At 53.8% G+C, this 12497-nt stretch overlaps 1 pseudogene; it reads left to right on the top strand.

Moving 5' to 3' along the window:
- Window positions 1-1750: 1750 nt before the first annotated feature.
- Window positions 1751-6924, top strand: LOC140709875 (uncharacterized; annotated as a pseudogene).
- Window positions 6925-12497: the final 5573 nt, after the last annotated feature.

Genomic DNA, 12497 nt, shown 5'->3' on the forward strand with positions numbered 1-12497 from the left:
GCGATGGGCGGGAGGAGCGGGGCCGACATGCCGAAGGAGGCGGCAAGGGGAGAAGCGTGCTCACGGGTAAAAGGGGCGCGGCCGGCTTGACGAAAGGGGCGGGGTGGGGCCAGCAGCAGGATGTGGACAGTAGATAGGAGGGGGAAGTGGGCAAGGGAGAAGTGGGACGTGGCGAGAGGCGTGTCTATGCAGATGGAGTGGGGCCTGGTGAAGGGCGGGGCTGCGCGGGTGAAAAGAGGGGCTCCTGGAGGGCGTAGTGCTATGTTGCGCAGGGCTGTGCAAGTGATGGGAGGAGCTTAGTAAGGGGTGGCTCTTTGCAGGTGAGGAGTGGAGCCTCGTAGGCGGGGATGAGCTGGGCCTTGGGGATGAGGCTTGCAGGCGATGGGGTGGAGCCAGTGGGGCGGGGCTGCAGGCAAGCTGAGCCTTGGGGGCGGGACTTGCAGCGAGAGGAGGGGCCTTGTGGGGGCAGGGCTGGCAGAAGAGGGTGGGGCTTGGTGATGGACCGGGCTGTTGGAGTGAGGGTAGTGGCCTGGTCGGGGGCTGCCAGAAGCTGGGCCAGGTGTACATTGGTAATCCTCTCTGGACTTCGTCATGTGGCTCAGGCTGTGCCTAGCAGGGAGGCCAGCCCGATCGAGCTGCCGTCTGCACCCTGAGAGCGAGGGCTCCTTCCCCCAGAGCGGGTTAAAGCAGGGAGGCCGGGCCCCATCGAGGGTGGGGTCTCCACCCTTCCATCCTGACAGCGAGAGCTCCTTTCCCCAGCGCGGGTTAAAGCACCGTGTGTCCACCTGTGCAGTGGCTGGTCCAAATGTGCCCTGGAGGGCAGAAACCCTGGGTCCTGCCGCTGGTCCGGGACGTCTGCTTCCCCTTCCTGCAGTTCCTGGGAGGGTCTGTGTGTCCAGGGGTCTCTGATCCCTGCCTCAGGACCACGGGTGAGGGGTCAAGATCGCCCACTTTGGAGCTGGCCGGGATCTTGGTTCTTTGGATCCTCGCTGTGTGGCTCTGGAGCAGTTCTGTCCTCAGGAGAGGGATCCTCATAGCCGCCTCTTGGACCCTGAGGAGAATTAATAGGACGACCCCCGGGTAGCTGCTCGTGGCCCTGTGCGGAGCCAGTCCTGTGTCTCCACCAGTTCCTTCCCTCTGTGCTCCCCCACACTGTCACATCGCCAGCCTTTATTTCCTTTTCCTTGGACCCAGGCAGCGAATGCCCAGCTGGCCTTGGCAGCCCCTTCTCTAATCTATCCTCAAATCACTTCCTGATGGACAGCACTGACCGGCCATTGGCGTGACCAAAACCCCACAAAATAGAACCCAACTTTCCTATTAAGCCGTGCAGAGCTGTCCCAGCCCCACTTCCCACAGGCTGTCCTCATTCACCATGGGATCCATGGTTCTCACCTGGGGCTGGGGGTGCCCCTGGCATCCAGTGGGGAGTGTCAGGGATGTTCCTCCAGGCCCAGTACAGTCCCCCAGCCGGTGGCCAGCAGACAGCAGCACCCAGCCTGATGTCCCTGTGGCTTCCGGTTCCCCGAGGCCAACTGTGCTTTGCTGCCTCTTCGTCCTCTCAGACGGCTGCCCTCTCTCCACCTTCGCTGGTTAGCAGTGTTCCATCCATTAGAGCTCAAAGCACTGCCTCCCGGCAATGCAGCCCCTTCTCCTGGCCTGCCCTCTGCCTGTGCCCCGCCGTCTGCGCCATGTCTTCACGGGCCCATCAGAGCGAGGCTCCCAAAGAAACGGAGCGGTTCCTGTTTGTGTCTCTGTCCCACCTTCTCTGGACCTGGCACTGTGCCCTTTGCCGACAGAGGTCTTGGGTTGATTGTCAGCAAAGCAGACAATTTGTATGGCTCTAAATGGCTGTGAACATGCTTGATTGGGGTATTTTAAAAATAATTGGATATGTAAACATTTGAGTGTGACACAGGTGGATTTTTGGGCGAATGGTCTTGTTCTTCAGGGAATAACCACAGGCCCATCCACAAGGACAATTTCTGGCTGATTTATGGAACGCTGTTCTACCTAGTTAATTTTGAATGTTATCTCAGCCTGGGAGGTACCTCAGCATGTGACGAAGATCACTGGTTTGAATCCTAATCTGCTCCTTAGGAGCTGCACCTTCCATGCCTTCGTTTCTTCCTTGGTTAGGTAGGAAAGGTATGAGCTACCTCAGAGTTGTGAGTGAGGCCTGCATCGAGTGACCGCATTAAAGTGCCAAGAACTGCACCCGGAGGGTTGATATTTAAAGACCTTTAAACATTCCGATGCTGCATTTTAGTACCCGGGTAAAACAGCAAAGTTATGACAGATGCAGATGCAGACCCTCGGTGAGGTGGGGGGCTGATGGCAGGAGGTGGATCACTGACCCTGTAACGAGGGTGTGGTCTGTTCGAGGCTGAACGAAGTGCACATCATTGCATGTACCACGGAGGTCCCTCTCGTGAAGTCCTGGAAGGGTCCATGTGGCTGAGCCGTGTGGTCTGTCCATGACGTCTGGCAGGAGCAGAGCTTTCGGGTGCAGCCTTGCTCTTGTGCGCACAGCCCTCAACGGTCTCAAAAGTCTGAGGCTTAAAGCAGGCTTGGGGTTTCCTTACACCTCCTGGACATCTAATTTGCCTGGTAAACATGTTTTTCTTGGGTGTAAAGGTGAAGGAGTGGGTGATTCTGGTGAAAGTGTACTAATTGCTGCACTTCTGGGTCAGTGGCGCTTGGTTGAAGACACTATCTGCCCTGGATGGACATCTCTGGGGTGGTGAGAACCAGTGGCTGGATGTCGTGGGGTTGCCAGGAAGATGCCAGCTTTTTCTTTTTTCCTCAGTAACAACACCCTACTTTGTTTAGGGAAGCAGCACACCCAGCTGAAAATCCAATTCTCTTGCACGGCAGAGCGGCTGGTGACACAGGTCCAGATGCTGGGATGCTGATGGGGGGTCCTGGAGTGGGAGGTGTCAGGAGACTTTCTCAACCCACAGCAGCCCTGGGCTCTTGTCCGGCCTTCTTGCCCGAGGCATGACCCCTGGAGGGAAAGCAGCTTCGGGGGCCCGAGGGCCAGAAGGCAGAGTCCTGGCGTGTGGGGCAGGCCTGGGCCAGGCTCCTCGGAGGATGTCACAGAGCTGCTGCCCATGAGGGGACCACCAACCTCTGAGCCCCATGCAGATTTTCCTCTGTAGCCGAGCGAAATCCTGGTACGGTGAGTGAGGCAGTCAGAGGCACCTTTTGTGGAAGGACAAAGCTGGAGGGAAAGATGTTTTCCTAAAAGGCACAAGGCACTGATACTGCATTAGGGATAATTCCTAGGAGTGTGGTTGCTGGTGGGTGGAAAACTGTAGCCAGAGAATAAGTGGGAATGGCCCTTGCTGGTATTTAACTGATTCGTTCACGAATGGTCTGAACAGTTCTAGTGAAAATAATATTTTGGACACAGATGTTTTCATCCTGCCTCACAAGCAGCGTGACCGTGGGCTCTTCCATCCTTCCTGGGTGACAGTGAGGGTCTCAGGCCCTTCCGACCCTGTGTTAGCATTTCCCCAGGGTGTGTGTCCCGTCCTGAATAGGCTGGAATGCCTCTGGGTATAGCTGAGCCTCTTGAAAAGGGAAGAGTCATGTGACGTGCTCTGGGTGAACAGGAAAATGAGGGAGGACAGGGAGAGGGGCCCGGAGGTGAGGAGGATGGTGAGCAACACTGGGGACAGGGGACAGAGGGTAGCACCGGGGATGGGGGGACGGAGGGTAACTCTGGGAACAGGGCGGAGGGTAACACCGGGGACAGGGGATGGAGGGATGGAGGGTAACACCACTTCTCCAGGCTCCTTTGGGGGATGCTGCCGCCTCTCACACCCCAGAGTGAAGTCAACAGGCTTCTGTCCCCAGGAGCCCCAGAGCCTGGCAGCTGGGATTGGCCCAGTATGAACCACCGTTCACTGGCTCTGCACCTTGGGACAGGCTCCCTGGTGTTTCCACCCTGTTTTCCCATCTGGACAGTGGAACCCTGAGTGTCCCCGTCACAGCTGTGCCCAGAGCCCTGGACTCCAGCATGTCATAGGCACTCATTAGCATTTCTTTTGTCGTGGTCCGCAGATGAAGTGGCTCTTTCTTTGTGTGTTCACAGCCCTCCTGCTCACTTTAGCTTCTGGGAACACTTTTTAACATAGCTTCGTATGTGGGGAGGACTCAAGTGATTAATTGAATGTTTTATCAGGTGCGGTTCTTCTGTTTCCTAGTTTTGACACTGGGAAACAATGTCCCCATTGGTGAATTTTCCAGGGACTCCTGTGGTCAGCCTCACGGTTTCACTCTGTCACTTTCTAATGCAGTATTCTTTGGGAGTCTTTTCAATTAAGCACCGTCATTTAAAAATAAGTTTTATAATATGCAGTTTCAGATTAATTCTTTACCTTTGTGTCTCAGGCAGTGGCTCCTCACCTGTGAGTCGTCAGAAAGGTTCACGCAGTTTTCCAGGGCGGCCTTTGCATTTACTGGAACTATTAAGAGCTCCTTCCTGCTTCCCGTGATTGACACGCAGTGCACGTGAGGCCGTGCGTGGCTTAGCGTCTTCTGCGGGTTTACAGGAACTTTCTGTTCTTCCCCACGCCGGCTCTGCTGTGCCGAGTATTCGCTGCGGGCAATGGTCACACTGTCTGGCACAGGCCACCGAGGCCACAGGGCAGACTTCACGTAGTGGAACCTGCAGAATGGCAGAGCCCTGCCTCCTCGCTGCCCTTCACAGGGAGCAGAAAGCGCAAGCCTGTGATCAGAGCTGTGCTAGCCCAGAAAGCCTCCGAACAGGTTGAATTGAGGAATCGGCTCCTACCAACTGCCCATGTTTAGGATGTGTTTGAGTGTTTGTGATTTTTCCTGCACTGAAGCTACTGGGCTGGCTCTGAGTCACCGTCACGGGACTTCACTTGCCCCCAACGGGAAGCGGCGGGGGTGGAGGGCCACACAGAGGCTTGCCGCTGTGATAATGAAGGGCTTGTCGCCTCTTGGGACAGCGAGTTCAAGCTCTTTGTAATTGTCAGCGTAAAGAGTGACCCGCTGAGGACACGGCTGTAATTCAGGGTGGCATGGTTGATTGTCATCGTTGATATCAGGTGCCTGCCTCTAAAATGACGGTACCCGTAGTGCGGCTCCAGGAGGGCAGCTCCTGTCAAACACACGTGCTCCTGGGCCCCTGCAACCACGCTCGTGCTGCCAGCCACGCCTGCAGCTGTGGGTGCAGCGGGGTCTTCATGGCACTGAGCGCCTCCGTCCTTTGCTTGTGAGGCCCAGCCCTCCGTCCCACCTGGTCCCCAGTGCGGCTTCTCCCTGGGTTCTCCCAGCCCTGTGCAGACCTCCGTCTTCACAGCTTCCCTAGTTTTCTCGTGGGCGCCCCAGGTGGGTGCCTGGGCAAGGTTCGTGTGTTAGTCGAGTTCTCTCCAGCCTTCCCTGGCTTGTGGCAACAGCAGGTCCCTTCAGATGAGTCAGCCAGCTGTGTGCCTGCATGTTCAGGATACCTATTAGGGGCCTTTCTCAGGTCAGAGCAAGACGGACTCTCACCTCCTCCGTGGAACTTTGGAGCCCGCCCTGGAGAGACTCCAGCCACGTCCAGAGGGGCCGCCCGGGTCCCCGCTGGCTGGTGGGAGTGACTTCTGAGCCACTCGAGGCCCCACTTTGTGTTCCTGCACCCCACAAAGCCACTTAAAGCGCCATGTTCTGATGCCGTGTGCCTCTGGAGTGTGGCACACAAGCCTGGACGGGGATCTGAGCGGTCGCTGCCTTCCTCAGGCTGCGCTTGTGTTTTGGGGCCCCTGGAGCGCTCGTGGCTGTGATTCTCACCGCTGTCTGGGCTCCCCTAGACAGTCTCACCCGCAGCCTGAGGGCCACATCGGCAGCCACTGAGGAGCCGGCAGGTCCGGCGTTGGTCTCACTCAGTCCTTCTCGACTTTGGTGACAGAGAAGACAGCAAAGCTTCAGCTGGGAGCCCCAGGCCTTCTCTGCTTGGGGCCTTGGAACTGAGATAGCACAGATCCTGCCATCCACATGCTGGGGGCCCCGCTGTGCCGCTCCCTCCTCTGGTCAGGGGCCGCGCCCTTGGGCTGGGCAGCTCCAGGTCCTCGCACTCAGGGGCTCAGGGTGGGTGTTGGATGCAGAGAGGAGAAGGGCGGCGGTTTGAGCCCAACTGTGTTGGTTTCATCTTCTGCCTTTTGTCCCTAAGTACCTTTGCAAAGTTTTCCAAATGAAAACTCAGAAGGTAATTTTAATGACTGGAAACTGTGAATTCCATGGAAGCCAAGTCTGTCCACCTCTTTCAGCCACCTCACTTCTCCCCATTGGGGCTGATTTTGGCAGCATTCATAGGGGCAGGGACGCAAGGGGTGGTGGCCAGACCTCAACCCTGCGTTCCTCCCCTCCTCCCCTCAGCGCCACAGCATTTCGGTGTCATCCCCTTCCCTGCACGCGTCCTCATGAAAACCAAGTGTGGCTGGAGGGAGACGCCTGCGCCCGCTCCCGTGACCTTCCCGGCCAGCTCGGCTGCAGCGGCCCCTCGGCAGGCATCTGTCTGGTGCTGCCTCCGTGCTCCTCCCGTCACCTGACGCTCATGCTCCTGAATCTTCACGCGTGTGCTCCGTGCAGCCACGTCACAGGCTCCCTGGAAATGGAGACAGTGTCTCACGCCGGTCAGAACGCTCTTCTCTGTCCACTGAATAGTCCAACACGGAATCATTCCTCTATTATTATTTATGCTTTGTTATGTAGAACTGGAATGAAGAAAAAGTGAATTTAGACATTACAGCCCTCAGGTTGAAGCTAGGTAATTGCATTAGGGAATTAAATGAGAGCATTTGAGCTTCTTGAGTCCTAATTCTACATCTTCGTATCCCCATTACCCCATACCCAGTGTCTAACACAGCTCTTGGTCTAGGAGTTTCTTGATAAATGCTTATTGAATTGAACTGGACTGAGCTTAACATTCCCACCCAGAGTTAGAAGCCAGTCCCTGAACAAATTGCATTGAGAACGTGACTTTGACATTACTGTGGTAAGGGGTATCCTACACATCATAATTCCTAGTCAATATCAGGTATTTAGTCAAATAGACTTAAGTATAGAGAGGCATTGGCCCATCTGGCAAAAGGGCAAGGCACGGTGCTTTAGATCCAGGTCCGCAATATCAACTATGAAAATAAAACGTTGTCAACTCCAATGACAGCCCTGTCCTCAGCTGGTCACTGTTTACACTAACAATTATAAACAGCTTGAACTTGCTGTCCTGAGAGGCAACACACCCTCCATTCTCTCTGCAGTGCAGCTGCCTTGGTGGATGGAACATGCCCCTCCTCCCTCCCTCCCCCCTCCTTTCTCCCTCCCTTCCCTTCCTCTCTCCCTCCCTACCCCTCCTCTCTCCCTCCCTACCCCCTTCTCTCTCTCTCCCTCCCCCTCCTCTCTCCCTCCCTCCCCCCTCCTCTCTCCCTCCCTCCCCCCTCCTTCTTCCTGTCTTCTCTCACCTTTCTCCCTCCACTTTCTCTCCTGGGTGAGGCACAGAAGAGAAGAGACCTCAGGAATCTTCTGCTTCATCCAAGCAGCTTGGGGGCAACATCAACAGCTGCAATTTGGCTGTCCCAGCAGGTGCCTCAGGGCAGCCTTTCTAATGGGAATCCTGGAATCATGTCTTTCCTTAATGTGTCCTAAAGGCTGGAGGACATGAAGTGAAACAATGCTCCATGCTCAGTCCTGTGATTTTGTGTATTTATTGGACTTACTTTGAAATTAAACTAAATGATACCCAAGGTAGAGCATTAAAAAAAGAAAAAACAGGCTACAGTGTTTGAAAAACAAACAAAATCATTTGGTTTGTTGGTTTGTTCTTAGACCTTCACAGGCTCCTAGGTCACACGTTTCAGTTTCTCAGTGAGTGACATTCTCTCCGGAAGCTGTGTCAGCCTCTTGTTTAATGATATCAGCCACAGCAGAAAGAAGCACTCCATAGGCCCCGTGCTCAGCACCTTGGCATGAGCTCCTGCCATCTTCTGTTCATGCTCATCACAGCTCTGTTCAGTGGGCGTCCTCCTGATCCATATGGGAGGATGGAGGATGGAGGCAGAAGGGTGAGTGACAGCAGGATCACATGAGGGGTCTCTCCCAAGGTAGGGAGGGGAGCCGGCCCAGGACCTCAGTGCCCATTTCGTCCTTCCTCCTCCTCCTCTGCCTCTCCGTGACTGTTTAATTCAGACTGCAGGGACAGATGTGAGTATGTGCAGAGCGTGTGTGCACCCCTGGGGGTGCGTGCTTATATTGGCAGGAAGGGGTGTGAGCATGTACAGAGCGTGTGTGCACACCTTGGGGATGTGTGCTGGCATTGGCAGGGACAGATGTGTACAGAGCATGTGTGCACACCTCGGGGGTGTGTACTGTTGTCATGGACAGACGTGAGCATGTACAGAGTGTGTTTGCACCCCCGGGGGTGTGTGCTGGTGTTGGCGGGGACAGATGTGTACAGAGCGTGTGTGCACACCTGGGGGTGTGTACTGGTATTGGCATGGACAGACATGAGCGTGTACAGAGCATGGGTGCACACCTGGGGGTGTGTGCTTATGTTGTTTTGTAAGCGGAAAATATGTGGCCCATTGCGTCAGGCGGCGATGCGCCAATGCTGAGTCTGTCAGTGGCCCTTGGGTTGGGGTCTCCATCTCCCCAGATAGCACTGGAGTGTCTTGAGGTTTCAGATTCTTCCTCTCTGGGTACTTGGGCCTCCTCAGGACCAAACATCAGAACCAGCCAACTGCAAACTACAAGAATGTTCAAATACACCTTCAGTAGGAAAAACAAAAGCAACTGGAATAATTTTCCAACATGACCCTGTGGTTAAGCCGTTAGATACTCCAGCCAACAGATTGAGTCACTTTAAAATTCACACCATTTAAAATGGTTGTGAGAGTTGCAGAACTTTACTGCTAAACTTTGAAATAATTGAAGCGTTCTACTCCACTTGCTTACAAACTAGGGTTGGGGATAACTTTCAGTCCAAAGTAGCAACCTTCTAAATCCAGCTTAGATGTGAGGCTCCCACTGACACAGGAAGAGACAGTGGTCCTTGATTATTCTCCTGTGTTCAGACACTTTGTCATTTCTTTTGTATCCTGATCATCACTTCTGCTTTTCCAATTCAAACTAAAGGGAGTTTAGTTCTGTTTTGGAGAAGCTGTAGTTAGTGGTTTCTTTTCATGGTTTGCTTAATCTCTTAAGTCTGGTGCTTGCATTTACCCAAATGGACTTTTCTTTAGTACAACAGTGCTGTAGCCCAGGGCTTCTCCCTCCATATCTGCTCCCCAGGAGACCCCCTAGAAATGGGTGCTGGAGATCCAGCCCCTCTCCGTGTGCTGTTTTCTTTGAGTCCAAGGTAGGTTTGGCTCAGAGAAGAAAACGGGCCTCCAGGTTAGGTGCCTCTGATTGCTTGCTTGTGAAATGTTTAATGATAAGGCGCCTTCCAAACTAATTTTACACATTGATAGCTGTAGCTTGAAATATCACTGCAGTCATAAGAACAAGAACACTCCCATAAAGTAGATAGGCAGAAAAAGCCATAAAAGTTTAATAAAGTGCAAATAAAATGGTGTTGTAAGAATGTACAGTGGGAAATGCTCTCAGTCCAGACAGATCGGCTGTGGCGTCCTCCTGTAAATACATTCAGCCACATGTGGCCCTGATCGCAATCACTACTGTGAATTGTGATCCGGAATGTTCTTGGGGTCCGATGCCTGGGCTGTGCCAGCAGCTGAGTCTGATTGGGCATCACGGCGGCGATGTGCTTAGCGCCGCCAGCTGGGCTGAGGGGTGGACACCAGTGCACTCGCCACGTGCAGGCGTTATTCTGGTGATGGGGTTGCACGCGGAGCGGCTTGTCCACCTGGGCTACTTAAAGTACCGGGAACTCAACCACGGGCGGGTGCGTCCCAACATAGGAGCTGCCTTTTTTTTTTTTTTTTAATCCAGGGCCCTCTGGCTCTGCAGACCCTGGCCGCCGGTCCCTGAGCCCATGGGGAGGCACCGGAGGGCTCTGCTGGGCCATGGAGGTCCCCGAGCAGGTGGTCGCTCATTGCTTGTGCAGTGGTCCATGGCCTGTGAGTTTATTCCCGGCGTCTGTGTGGGTGAGGTTAACCAGTTCACAGCTGGGCACTTACCCCTTACACAGGTGACACTAGTTAAAGTGGAATCTATATTAGCTCGCACGGGAGTGCGTGAGATGCTGGGAGGTTGGGGAGGCTTGGCCATAGCACTGGAGCCTGGGTTCCTGACGTTCTGCGTCTTCCTGTTGGGCCATCAGGGCCGCTGTGGGTTCTGAAGACTGGTGGGTGCCATATGGACCAGGGGATGTGTGAAGCCTCTAGAGGCCACAGGAGGGAAGGAGATGTTCGCTTCCCCCAGAGCCAGCCCTGCTGACACCTGGACGTTAGCTGGTGGGACCTGTTTTGGACTCCAGCTTCCAGAAATGTGAGAAAATAAGTCAGTGTTTAGGGCGCTAAATTTGGGGTGATTTAGTGGAGAAATAGAAAACTAGCCTCCAAAGGTGCACGCATTGAAATGTGCTCTGTCCGGTGTTCACAGTGGCGTGAGGGGGATGGCATCAGGGTTCTGGGAACTGTGCAGTTTTACTGAAGGAAGGGGGCTTGCCATGCCTTTCCTCATGTAACTGAAGGTATGTATGCCTGCCACACCGCCCAGGAGACGGGGACTAGAATTCTGACTTTATTTTATCTTTTTATTTTTTTGAGATAGAGTCTCGCTGTGTTGCCCAGGCTGGAGTGCAGTGCCCGGATCTTGGGTTTATACCATTCCCCTGCCTCAGCCTCCCAAGTAGCTGGGACTACAGACGCCCACCACCACGCTTGGCTAATATTTTGTATTTTTTAGTAGAGATGGGGTTTCACCATGTTAGCCAGGATGGTCTCGATCTCCTGACCTCGTGATCCACCCGTCTTGGCCTCCCAAAGTGCTGGGATTACAGGCTTGAGCCACTGCGCCCGGCTTCTGACTTTATTTCTTATGGGAACCAAGCCACAGTCAGAACATGGTGAGGGCTGAAAGGAGCTTCCTACAGCCTGAACTGGGAAAAGAAATCGCAAGTAGTTTGTGTTTTTCTACACTAGCCCTGTCCTTTCAGATTTTGTTAAGTTCTGGAAAAAGGGAGAAGCCAGGCACACCTCGGCGAGGGACAGTGTTTCTGCAGGTGGTGCGGCTTCAGCCTGAACATGGCCGTGTGGCTGGGAGGCTCAGAAACTGCCCTCCAAGGGCACTCATCTGTTCCTTATTGCACTAATACCGGGTTTACAGAAATCCACAGAAATTACAGAGCAGTGCGGGAGGTCTCTGGTCTGGATGGGTTGTGTGGGCTGAGGTCACGGGGTGTTGTCCCAAGTGCTTATCCTGACCTGGCAGAGGCTCTGTTCCCAAATAATTATTCCACAGTTTCAGAGCTTGTATCTGAGGGATAATCTTTTAACTTTGTTGCATAAAAGCAAACAAAGTATGTTTTTGAGGGTCTAAAAATCCATTTAGTAGTCATAGCTGTAAACTCAAATATGGGGCTTTGGGATGGAGTGAAAACCACCATCACCTGGCGTGGACGCTGCGTGGTAGTTTTAGCGTGGTGGCCTGCTCGTGCCTTGAGCTCCATCTGCAGTGAGCAACAGCTGTGCATTTGAGAAATGTGGGCAGGTCAGCTTGCTCCTCCAGGGGCCTATGGGCGTCCGGGTGAGGGGCCTGGGATGAGGCCACGTCAGTGGGAAGGAGCTTGGTTGTGTCAGCCGATGTCTGCCTCTACAGGCCCACAAGCCAGCCAGAACCCAGTTTTCCTTTGGTCATCTAATGTCAGAAAAAAAACCTGTTAGAGATTCTCATAATTTATATTAATCATTTGACCATGCATAAAATGTTGTAAATGCATGAGGCTTTATAACTTCGCAGATGTGTAACTCACATGTTATGATTGAATCAAACTGTTGAAGATACTTGTTTCACTTGAAGGTGTTTAGCATTTTATGTGCAAACCAAATGCCACTAGCATTTTGAAAGAGTATTTTGGAATTTTAAACAGAGTGGAACAGTGCTGGGTCTCTGGGATGCTGGTGAGGTGGACATGACCTCAAGCTCTTGGAGCTTGCAAGCAAGCAGGATTCCTAAATTGTCACACCTGCAGTGCTGGAAGTCAAAGTGGGTTTCTGTAAACGAGGTATTAGTGCAATAAGGAACAGATGAGTGCCCTTGGAGGGCAGTTTCTGAGCCTCCCAGACACCTAGGAAGAAGCCGGGGTGGGGGAAGTTACCTACCAGAACCTGGATGGTGGAGCCAGGTTTGCTGGTGGCCCTGCATGGCAGGTCATTACGTGCAATAAGGAACAGGTGAGTGCCCTTGAGGGCGGTTTCTTGGCCCCCTTCAGAACCGCAAGTGGAAGACGCCCCAAGGTGGGGGTTCGGTTATCCACAGGAGCCTGGATGGTGGAGCCGGGTTTGCTGGTGGCCCTGCGTGACAGG

The sequence above is a fragment of the Chlorocebus sabaeus genome, chromosome 22, assembly GCF_047675955.1.
Source record: "Chlorocebus sabaeus isolate Y175 chromosome 22, mChlSab1.0.hap1, whole genome shotgun sequence".
Classification (NCBI taxonomy): Eukaryota; Metazoa; Chordata; class Mammalia; order Primates; family Cercopithecidae; genus Chlorocebus; species Chlorocebus sabaeus.